Source organism: Oncorhynchus gorbuscha, linkage group LG09 (genome assembly GCF_021184085.1).
Source record: "Oncorhynchus gorbuscha isolate QuinsamMale2020 ecotype Even-year linkage group LG09, OgorEven_v1.0, whole genome shotgun sequence".
In the NCBI taxonomy this organism is placed as follows: domain Eukaryota; kingdom Metazoa; phylum Chordata; class Actinopteri; order Salmoniformes; family Salmonidae; genus Oncorhynchus; species Oncorhynchus gorbuscha.
Genome location: NC_060181.1, coordinates 35,871,663 through 35,881,046, shown reverse-complemented (window position 1 = coordinate 35,881,046; position 9,384 = coordinate 35,871,663). Strand labels below are relative to the sequence as shown.

The 9,384-nt window shown below is 47.0% G+C and overlaps 1 long non-coding RNA gene across 1 annotated transcript; it reads right to left on the bottom strand.

The window, feature by feature from the left end:
• Positions 1-1,558: 1,558 nt before the first annotated feature.
• Positions 1,559-8,299, bottom strand: LOC124043055. Its single transcript, XR_006840260.1, has 4 exons — positions 8,170-8,299; positions 2,625-2,798; positions 1,915-1,983; positions 1,559-1,674 (listed from the first exon to the last, which is right to left on the bottom strand). It is a non-coding gene; the product is annotated as an uncharacterized LOC124043055 (long non-coding RNA).
• Between the last annotated feature and the right edge of the window lie 1,085 nt (positions 8,300-9,384).

Here is a 9,384-nt window from a genome sequence, read left to right as displayed (position 1 = left end):
GAGGATACACAAAGTGTAAAATATATGGGATTGTGCCGTGTCGATTTATAAGGGGTAGGCGGGCCCGGTTCTGTGATGGCTAAACCTACGGGCCAATGAGAGGACTGTCCGCTTGTCAGAGGCCAATGCGCTTAATATAGAACTTCGTAACTAGCTGATTAACAATACAGAATCATAGTAGCGGTAAGTAGTTTGCTGCATTTTTATTTTTGATTGTATTTAAGTGTGTGTGTGTGTGTGGGGGAGGGGGGTGGGTGCTGACAAAAAAAACGTTTGTCTGCACTACATACACTATATTGGTCCACAAACACAGCACATTAAAAGGCTCAGTGCACTAATATTTGTGATAATTCCGATTTTTCAGGGGTACTGCAGCCCCTTTACGCTCCGCTGCTATGTACAGAATAGCATAATACCCTAAACCTTCAAATGTATCAATTTCATATTCAGTTGTTTGAGTTGAGTTAAATGGACACATTCATATGAAACCATAATCTTGGAAGTAAACAGAACACAATTTATAGTCTACCAGAAAACACCAAGTAGACACTAAAATAACTTGCGATTAAGTTACCCCACTCTGTACAGTCATACGACCAACGGCAGGAGGACCTATATGATGGGTAAACAATGTTTTGCATTCAATCAATTTACTGATGACCAATGCCACCCGGTGGTGGTAATATTGACATTTTAACTTACTGTTAAATGTTGTTAGTTGTCCTGTTTGAATAGTGCCCAGTAAGATTTTCACAGAGTTGTACAAAAGATGCACACAAATGTTTATTGTAAATAGATACGAAATATAAAAGATGCAGACACACAAAAACACTTGAAACACTTTATCCCCAATGTTTTTAACCAACTACAGTTGCGGCCAAAAACCCATTTTCAGAAAATGAAATGTTATTTTAGAAAACAGAATTTTTTAAAGATGAGTGTGGTTCCAATATATTTGGAGGCAACTGTACAAACATGTTCAGCAAGCAATTCAAATCAATACATAAAAAGACAGGATTCTTTTCACATTCTTTATCTTTCATTTCGTCCTGCGTGAAATGTCTTTGCCTGCACGCTCTACCTCGAGAGGTCTCGGATTCTTCCTCATGGTCACTGTCTCCTTGTCCCCCTCTTGTTCCGCCTCCTCCGCTTCCCCTTGGTGGGGATTGACGAGCAGCGAAGGGTGCAGGGTCCCCTCAAACGTTTTGCCCCGCTCCTTCCCAAAGCATGCCTGAAGTCGGTCCACTGACTTGGAATGGTGAGAGAGAGGAAATGGTGAGAGAGAGGAAATGGTGAGAGAGAGAGGAACAGAACCAGATCACTATTGATGACTAAAGAGAGCAATAGAGTACGGCTTTCCAAATGCAAAGCTCTGACTAATTGTTTCGTAAAGTAAAAAAAGGTAGGGGTTGAGGGATTTTGACAAAGAAAACAGTCGTCATTTGGAAATGAGGGCCTACATATGGAACTGTAGCCATCATATGCATTTCTCTATAGGAAATCAGGGTGAGCTGAGACATGGACGCAGCCATCGTGAGTCTCCTCACCTTCACGCTCTTCAACAGTGTGTGGAGGAGAAGCCAGACATCGGACACAAATTCCGACGGGGTGCAGTAAGGGGGACCAGTTTCCGTAGCAACTGTCCCCGTATCAGAGAATCAATACCATCTCTCTCTAAAGTCAAAGCAATACAACTAACATCAAACTGCAATTGTATACAGTATATTCAACACACAGTTGAAAAACAAAGTCATACTTCATTAAAAGGACTAGTCATTTGTCTGCAACTTACATGGTAATAAACATGAAAAGTTTGTGTTTATGTGTGACATTTTAATAGCTAACACTATGACAATACTAAGAGGGATGTTGAGGATGTAAAGGTAAATGCAGTAAGTTACACTTGTCGATTACCTTGGCTGGTCTGTAGAGGACAACGCTGCACTTTCTGCACAAAAGGACGAGTAGTAAGCGCTCACATCTCTGTAGGGTTAATACCAAAGGGTAAGAGATGGTTTACACACACGGTCCAGCAAATCCACACTGTAGACCAGTGTTACCCAACTCCAGGAGCCCCAACACACCTTTTTGCTGTAGCCCCAGACAAGCACACCGGATTCAACTTGTCAACTAATCATCAAGCCCTCAATGAGTTGAATAGGTGAGTTTGTCTGGGGTCACAACAAAAATATGTACTGTTGGGTAACACTGCTTTAGAGTACAATAGACAAAACACCTTGAGTGGGCAAACTAACAGAAGCAATAGTGATTTAATGGCCAGACTAAAAAAAAAAATGGATGAGTTGGATGAGTCTGGGTTAAAATAACCAATTAAGCCCTAGTCATATCAGTCATATCAGAAATACATGGTTGACATTTTTACTCTATCCTTGTTTCTTTCAATTAAAAATTATTTCCTGGATCTAAAAATCAGATCATTTCCATTAAAATAGGGTCAGGGTCAATAAGTACTAGAAGCAGACACAGTAAACAATACCAGACCTTCGTAGACATGCTCAAACAGAGAACTGGGCATGCACAGTCGTGTGTGTACACAGACGCACATATTGAAGTGAAAGATAGTAGACGTGCCCCGACATGCTCCACAAAGTAAAAAGGCTCACCATTTGGTCAGGAGGGCACATCCACAGTCCTGCTGCAGTCCTGCAGCAACGCCAGATCAGAGAGGTCCCGGCACAGCATACACTGCCAGCTCTCACTGGGAGAGCAGTATTGCATACATCAGGCCAATACAGAGAGAGAAATCTCAATGCTTTATTTGGGCGCCACAGTGAAACCTCTGTCATGCAGGTGAAAGAGGACCCAAAAGCGACTTGGCGAAAACAGAGTCTTTAATCCAGTAAAGTAAATACAATCAAAAAACACAACTTTCACTCGAAATGACGAGGACAAACTGGAGACTCGATCTTGAACAGCAGGTGAACAGCAGGTTGCCTCGGGAAGGCACTTGAACCAAACAGACTCAGACACCTGCTCACCACGCAGCATCTGAGGAAAACACGACACGACAGGGCGATACACAAACACAGCACGGTGAATTCTAGACAAGGAACCGACAGGGCAGAAACGAATAACAAGGAGAGAAATAGGGACTCTAATCAGGGAAAAGGATCGGGAACAGGTGTGGGAAGGCTAAATGATGATTAGGGGAATAGGAACAGCTGGGAGCAGGAACGGAACGATAGAGAGAAGAGAGAGCGAGAGAGTGAGAGAGGGAGGGGGAGAGAGAGGGATAGAAAGAGGGAAAGAACCTAATAAGACCAGCAGAGGGAAACGAATAGAATGGGGAGCACAGGGACAAGACATGATAATAAATGACAAAACATGACAGTACCCCCCACTCACCGAGCGCCTCCTGGCGCACTCGAGGAGGAATCCTGGCGGCAACGGAGGAAATCATCAATGAGTGAACGGTCCAGCACGTCCCGAGACGGAACCCAACTCCTCTCCTCAGGACCGTAACCCTCCCAATCCACTAAGTATTGGTGACCCCGTCCCCGAGAACGCATGTCCATGATCTTATGTACCTTGTAAATAGGTGCGCTCGACAAGGACGGGAGGGGGGAGGGAAGACGAACGGGGGTGCGAAGAAAGGGCTTAACACAGGAGACATGGAAGACAGGATGGACGCGACGAAGATGTCGCGGAAGAAGCAGTCGCACAGCGACAGGATTGACGACCTGGGAGACACGGAACGGACCAATGAACCGCGGAGTCAACTTACGAGAAGCTGTCGTAAGAGGAAGGTTGCGAGTGGAAAGCCACACTCTCTGGCCGCAACAATACCTTGGACTCTTAATCCTGCGTTTATTGGCGGCTCTCACAGTCTGTGCCCTGTAACGGCAAAGTGCAGACCTCACCCTCCTCCAGGTGCGCTCACAACGTTGGACAAACGCTTGAGCGGAGGGAACGCTGGACTCGGCAAGCTGGGATGAGAACAGAGGAGGCTGGTAACCCAGACTACTCTGAAACGGAGATAACCCGGTAGCAGACGAAGGAAGCGAATTGTGAGCGTATTCTGCCCAGGGGAGCTGTTCTGCCCAAGACGCAGGGTTTCTGAAAGAAAGGCTGCGTAGTATGCGACCAATCGTCTGATTGGCCCTCTCTGCTTGACCGTTAGACTGGGGATGAAACCCGGAAGAGAGACTGACGGACGCACCAATCAAACGACAGAACTCCCTCCAAAACTGTGACGTGAATTGCGGGCCTCTGTCTGAAACGGCGTCTAACGGGAGGCCATGAATTCTGAATACATTCTCGATAATGATTTGTGCCGTCTCCTTAGCGGAAGGAAGTTTAGCGAGGGGAATGAAATGTGCCGCCTTAGAGAACCTATCGACAACCGTAAGAATCACAGTCTTCCCCGCAGACAAAGGCAGACCGGTAATGAAGTCTAGGGCGATGTGAGACCATGGTCGAGAAGGAATGGGGAGCGGTCTGAGACGACCGGCAGGAGGAGAGTTACCCGACTTAGTCTGCGCGCAGTCCGAACAAGCAGCCACGAAACGGCGCGTGTCACGCTCCTGAGTCGGCCACCAAAAGCGCTGGCGAATAGACGCAAGAGTGCCTCGAACACCGGGATGACCAGCTAACTTGGCAGAGTGAGCCCACTGAAGAACAGCCAGACGAGTGGAAACAGGAACGAAAAGGAGGTTACTAGGACAAGCGCGCGGCGACGCAGTGTGCGTGAGTGCTTGCTTAACCTGTCTTTCAATTCCCCAGACTGTTAACCCGACAACACGCCCATAAGGAAGAATCCCCTCGGGATCAGTAGAAGCCACAGAAGAACTAAACAGACGGGATAAGGCATCAGGCTTGGTGTTCTTGCTACCCGGACGGTAAGAAATCACAAACTCGAAACGAGCGAAAAACAACGCCCAACGAGCTTGACGGGCATTAAGTCGTTTGGCAGAACGGATGTACTCAAGGTTCTTATGGTCTGTCCAAACGACAAAAGGAACGGTCGCCCCCTCCAACCACTGTCGCCATTCGCCTAGGGCTAAGCGGATGGCGAGCAGTTCACGGTTACCCACATCATAGTTGCGCTCAGATGGCGACAGGCGATGAGAAAAATAAGCGCAAGGATGAACCTTATCGTCAGACTGGAAGCGCTGGGATAGAATGGCTCCCACGCCTACCTCTGAAGCGTCAACCTCGACAATGAATTGTCTAGTGACGTCAGGAGTAACGAGGATAGGAGCGGACGTAAAACGTTCTTTTAGAAGATCAAAAGCTCCCTGGGCGGAACCGGACCACTTAAAACACGTCTTGACAGAAGTAAGAGCTGTGAGAGGAGCAGCAACTTGACCGAAATTACGAATGAAACGCCGATAGAAATTAGCGAAACCTAAAAAGCGCTGCAACTCGACACGTGACCTTGGAACGGGCCAATCACTGACAGCTTGGACCTTAGCGGAATCCATCTGAATGCCTTCAGCGGAAATAACGGAACCGAGAAAAGTAACGGAGGAGACATGAAAAGAGCACTTCTCAGCCTTTACGTAGAGACAATTCTCTAAAAGGCGCTGTAGAACACGTCGAACGTGCTGAACATGAATCTCGAGTGACGGAGAAAAAATCAGGATATCGTCAAGATAGACAAAAACAAAGATGTTCAGCATGTCTCTCAGAACATCATTAACTAATGCCTGAAAAACAGCTGGCGCATTGGCGAGACCAAACGGCAGAACCCGGTACTCAAAATGCCCTAACGGAGTGTTAAACGCCGTTTTCCACTCGTCCCCCTCTCTGATGCGCACGAGATGGTAAGCGTTACGAAGGTCCAACTTAGTAAAGCACCTGGCTCCCTGCAGAATCTCGAAGGCTGATGACATAAGGGGAAGCGGATAACGATTCTTAACCGTTATGTCATTCAGCCCTCGATAATCCACGCAGGGGCGCAGAGTACCGTCCTTCTTCTTAACAAAAAGAACCCCGCCCCGGCCGGAGAGGAAGAAGGCACTATGGTACCGGCGTCAAGAGACACAGACAAATAATCCTCGAGAGCCTTACGTTCGGGAGCCGACAGAGAGTATAGTCTACCCCGAGGAGGAGTGGTCCCCGGAAGGAGATCAATACTACAATCATACGACCGGTGAGGAGGAAGGGAGTTGGCTCGGGACCGACTGAAGACCGTGCGCAGATCATGATATTCCTCCGGCACTCCTGTCAAATCGCCAGGTTCCTCCTGAGAAGTAGGGACAGAAGAAACGGGAGGGATGGCAGACATTAAACACTTCACATGACAAGAAACGTTCCAGGATAGGATAGAATTACTAGACCAATTAATAGAAGGATTATGACATACTAGCCAGGGATGACCCAAAACAACAGGTGTAAACGGTGAACGAAAAATCAAAAAAGAAATAGTCTCACTGTGGTTACCAGATACTGTGAGGGTTAAAGGTAGTGTCTCAAATCTGATACTGGGAAGATGACTACCATCTAAGGTGAACATGGGCGTAGGCTTCTCTAACTCTCTGAAAGGAATGTCATGTTTCCGAACCCATGCTTCGTCCATGAAACAACCCTCAGCCCCAGAGTCTATCAAGGCACTACATGTAGCACCCGAACCGGTCCAGCGTAGATGGACCGACAAAGTAGTACAGGATTTTGATGGAGAGACTTGAGTAGTTGCGCTCACCTGTAGCCCTCCGCTTACAGATGAGCTCTGGCTTTTACTGGACATGAATTAACAAAATGTCCAGCAACTCCGCAATAGAGGCACAGGCGGTTGGTGATCCTCCGTTCCCTCTCCTTAGTCGAGATGCGAATCCCTCCCAGCTGCATGGGCTCAGTCTCTGAGCCAGAGGAGGGAGATGGTTGCGATGCGGAGCAGGGAAACACCGTTGATGCGGGCTCTCTTCCACGAGCCCGGTGACGAAGATCTACCCGTCGTTCTATGCGGATGGCGAGAGCAATCAAAGAGTCCACATCTGAAGGGACCTCCCGGGAGAGAATCTCATCCTTAACCACTGCGTGGAGTCCCTCCAGAAAACGAGCGAGCAGCGCCGGCTCGTTCCACTCACTAGAGGCAGCAAGAGTGCGAAACTCAATAGAATAATCCGTTATGGACCGTTCACCTTGGCATAGGGAAGCCAGGGCCCTAGAAGCCTCCCTACCAAAAACTGAACGGTCAAAAACCCGAATCATCTCCTCTTTAAAGTTCTGGTACTTGTTAGAGCAATCAGCCCTTGCCTCCCAGATAGCTGTGCCCCATTCTTGAGCCCGGCCAGTAAGGAGTGAAATGACGTAAGCAACCCGAGCTCTCTCTCTAGAGTATGTGTTGGGTTGGAGAGAGAACACAATCTCACACTGCGTGAGAAAGGAGCGGCACTCAGTGGGCTGCCCGGAGTAGCAAGGTGGGTTATTAACCCTAGGTTCTGGAGGCTCGGCAGGCCAGGAAGTAACAGGTGGCACGAGACGAAGACTCTGGAACTGTCCAGAGAGGTCGGAAACCTGAGCGGCCAGGTTCTCCACGGCATGGCGAGCAGCAGACAATTCCTGCTCGTGTCTGCCGAGCATGGCTCCTTGGATCTCGACGGCAGTGTAACGAGCGTCTGAAGTCGCTGGGTCCATTCCTTGGTCGGTTCCTTCAGTCATGCAGGTGAAAGAGGACCCAAAAGCGACTTGGCGAAAACAGAGTCTTTAATCCAGTAAAGTAAATACAATCAAAAAACACAACTTTCACTCGAAATGACGAGGACAAACTGGAGACTCGATCTTGAACAGCAGGTGAACAGCAGGTTGCCTCGGGAAGGCACTTGAACCAAACAGACTCAGACACCTGCTCACCACGCAGCATCTGAGGAAAACACGACACGACAGGGCGATACACAAACACAGCACGGTGAATTCTAGACAAGGAACCGACAGGGCAGAAACGAATAACAAGGAGAGAAATAGGGACTCTAATCAGGGAAAAGGATCGGGAACAGGTGTGGGAAGGCTAAATGATGATTAGGGGAATAGGAACAGCTGGGAGCAGGAACGGAACGATAGAGAGAAGAGAGAGCGAGAGAGTGAGAGAGGGAGGGGGAGAGAGAGGGATAGAAAGAGGGAAAGAACCTAATAAGACCAGCAGAGGGAAACGAATAGAATGGGGAGCACAGGGACAAGACATGATAATAAATGACAAAACATGACAACCTCTTTCCACACAGGGGCCCACATTTGAGATCCATATACAATACAGATTCTAATAAGAAACCAATTATTTAAGTAATAAAAGTAAAAAATATATAATATACACTGAACACAAATATAAAAACACAACATGTAGAAAGTGTTGGTTCCATGTTTCATGAGCTGATTTTTTTTCCCAGAAATGTTCCATAAAGCCAATAAGCTTATTTCTCTCAAATGACGGGCACAAATTTGTTTAACATCCCGTTTAGTGAGCATTTCTCCATTGCCAAGGTAATCCATCCACCTGACAGGCGTGGCATATCAAGAAGCTGATTAAACAGCATGGTGATTACACAGGTGCACCTTGTGCAGTGGACAAAAGGCCACTAAAATGCGCAGTTTTGTCAGAACACAATGCTACAGAGGTCTCAAGTTGATGGAGCATGCAATTGGCATGCTGGCTGCAGGAATATCCAACAGAGCTGTTACCAGATAATTTAATGTTTATGAGGCCGATACGTAAACTTAATAAAGAGCAGTGATACTAGCAAGAGCATTGTGCGGGTTCTTCCCTTTTCTCATAATGTTCATTTTTCTACCATAAGCCGCCTCCGTCGTTCTAGAGAAATTGGCAGTACGTCCAACCGGCCTCACAAATGCAGACCATGTATAATCTGATGAAACGGTTTGCACAACCGAAGAATTTCTGCACAGAAACCATTGCAGGAAGCTCATCTGTATGCACGTCATCCTCACCAAGGTCTTGAACTGACTGCAGTTGAGTCGGAACCGACCTCACTGGGAAAATACTCACTTTCGATTGGAGTTGGGAGAAGTTTGCTCTTTACGAATGAATCCTGGTTTCAACTGTACCGGGCAGATGGCAGACAGCATCATGTGGGCAAGCTGTTTGCTGAGGTAAACATTGTGAACAGTGCCCCATGGTGGTGGTGAGTTATGGCATCCAAAAAAGTATTAAATATATAATATATATTGATTTGTTTGATAGTCTTCAAAGTAACCACTCTTTGCCTTTTGACAGCTTTGCATACTCTTGGCATTCTCTCAACCAGCTTCATGAGGTAGTCACCTGGAATGCATTTCAATTAACAGGTGTGCCTTGTTCAAAGTTAATTTGTGGAATTTCTTTCCCTCTTAATGCCTCCCTCTTATATAGAAGATATCCCTATTTGGTAAAAGACCAAGTCCATATTACAGCAAAAAAAGCTCAAATAA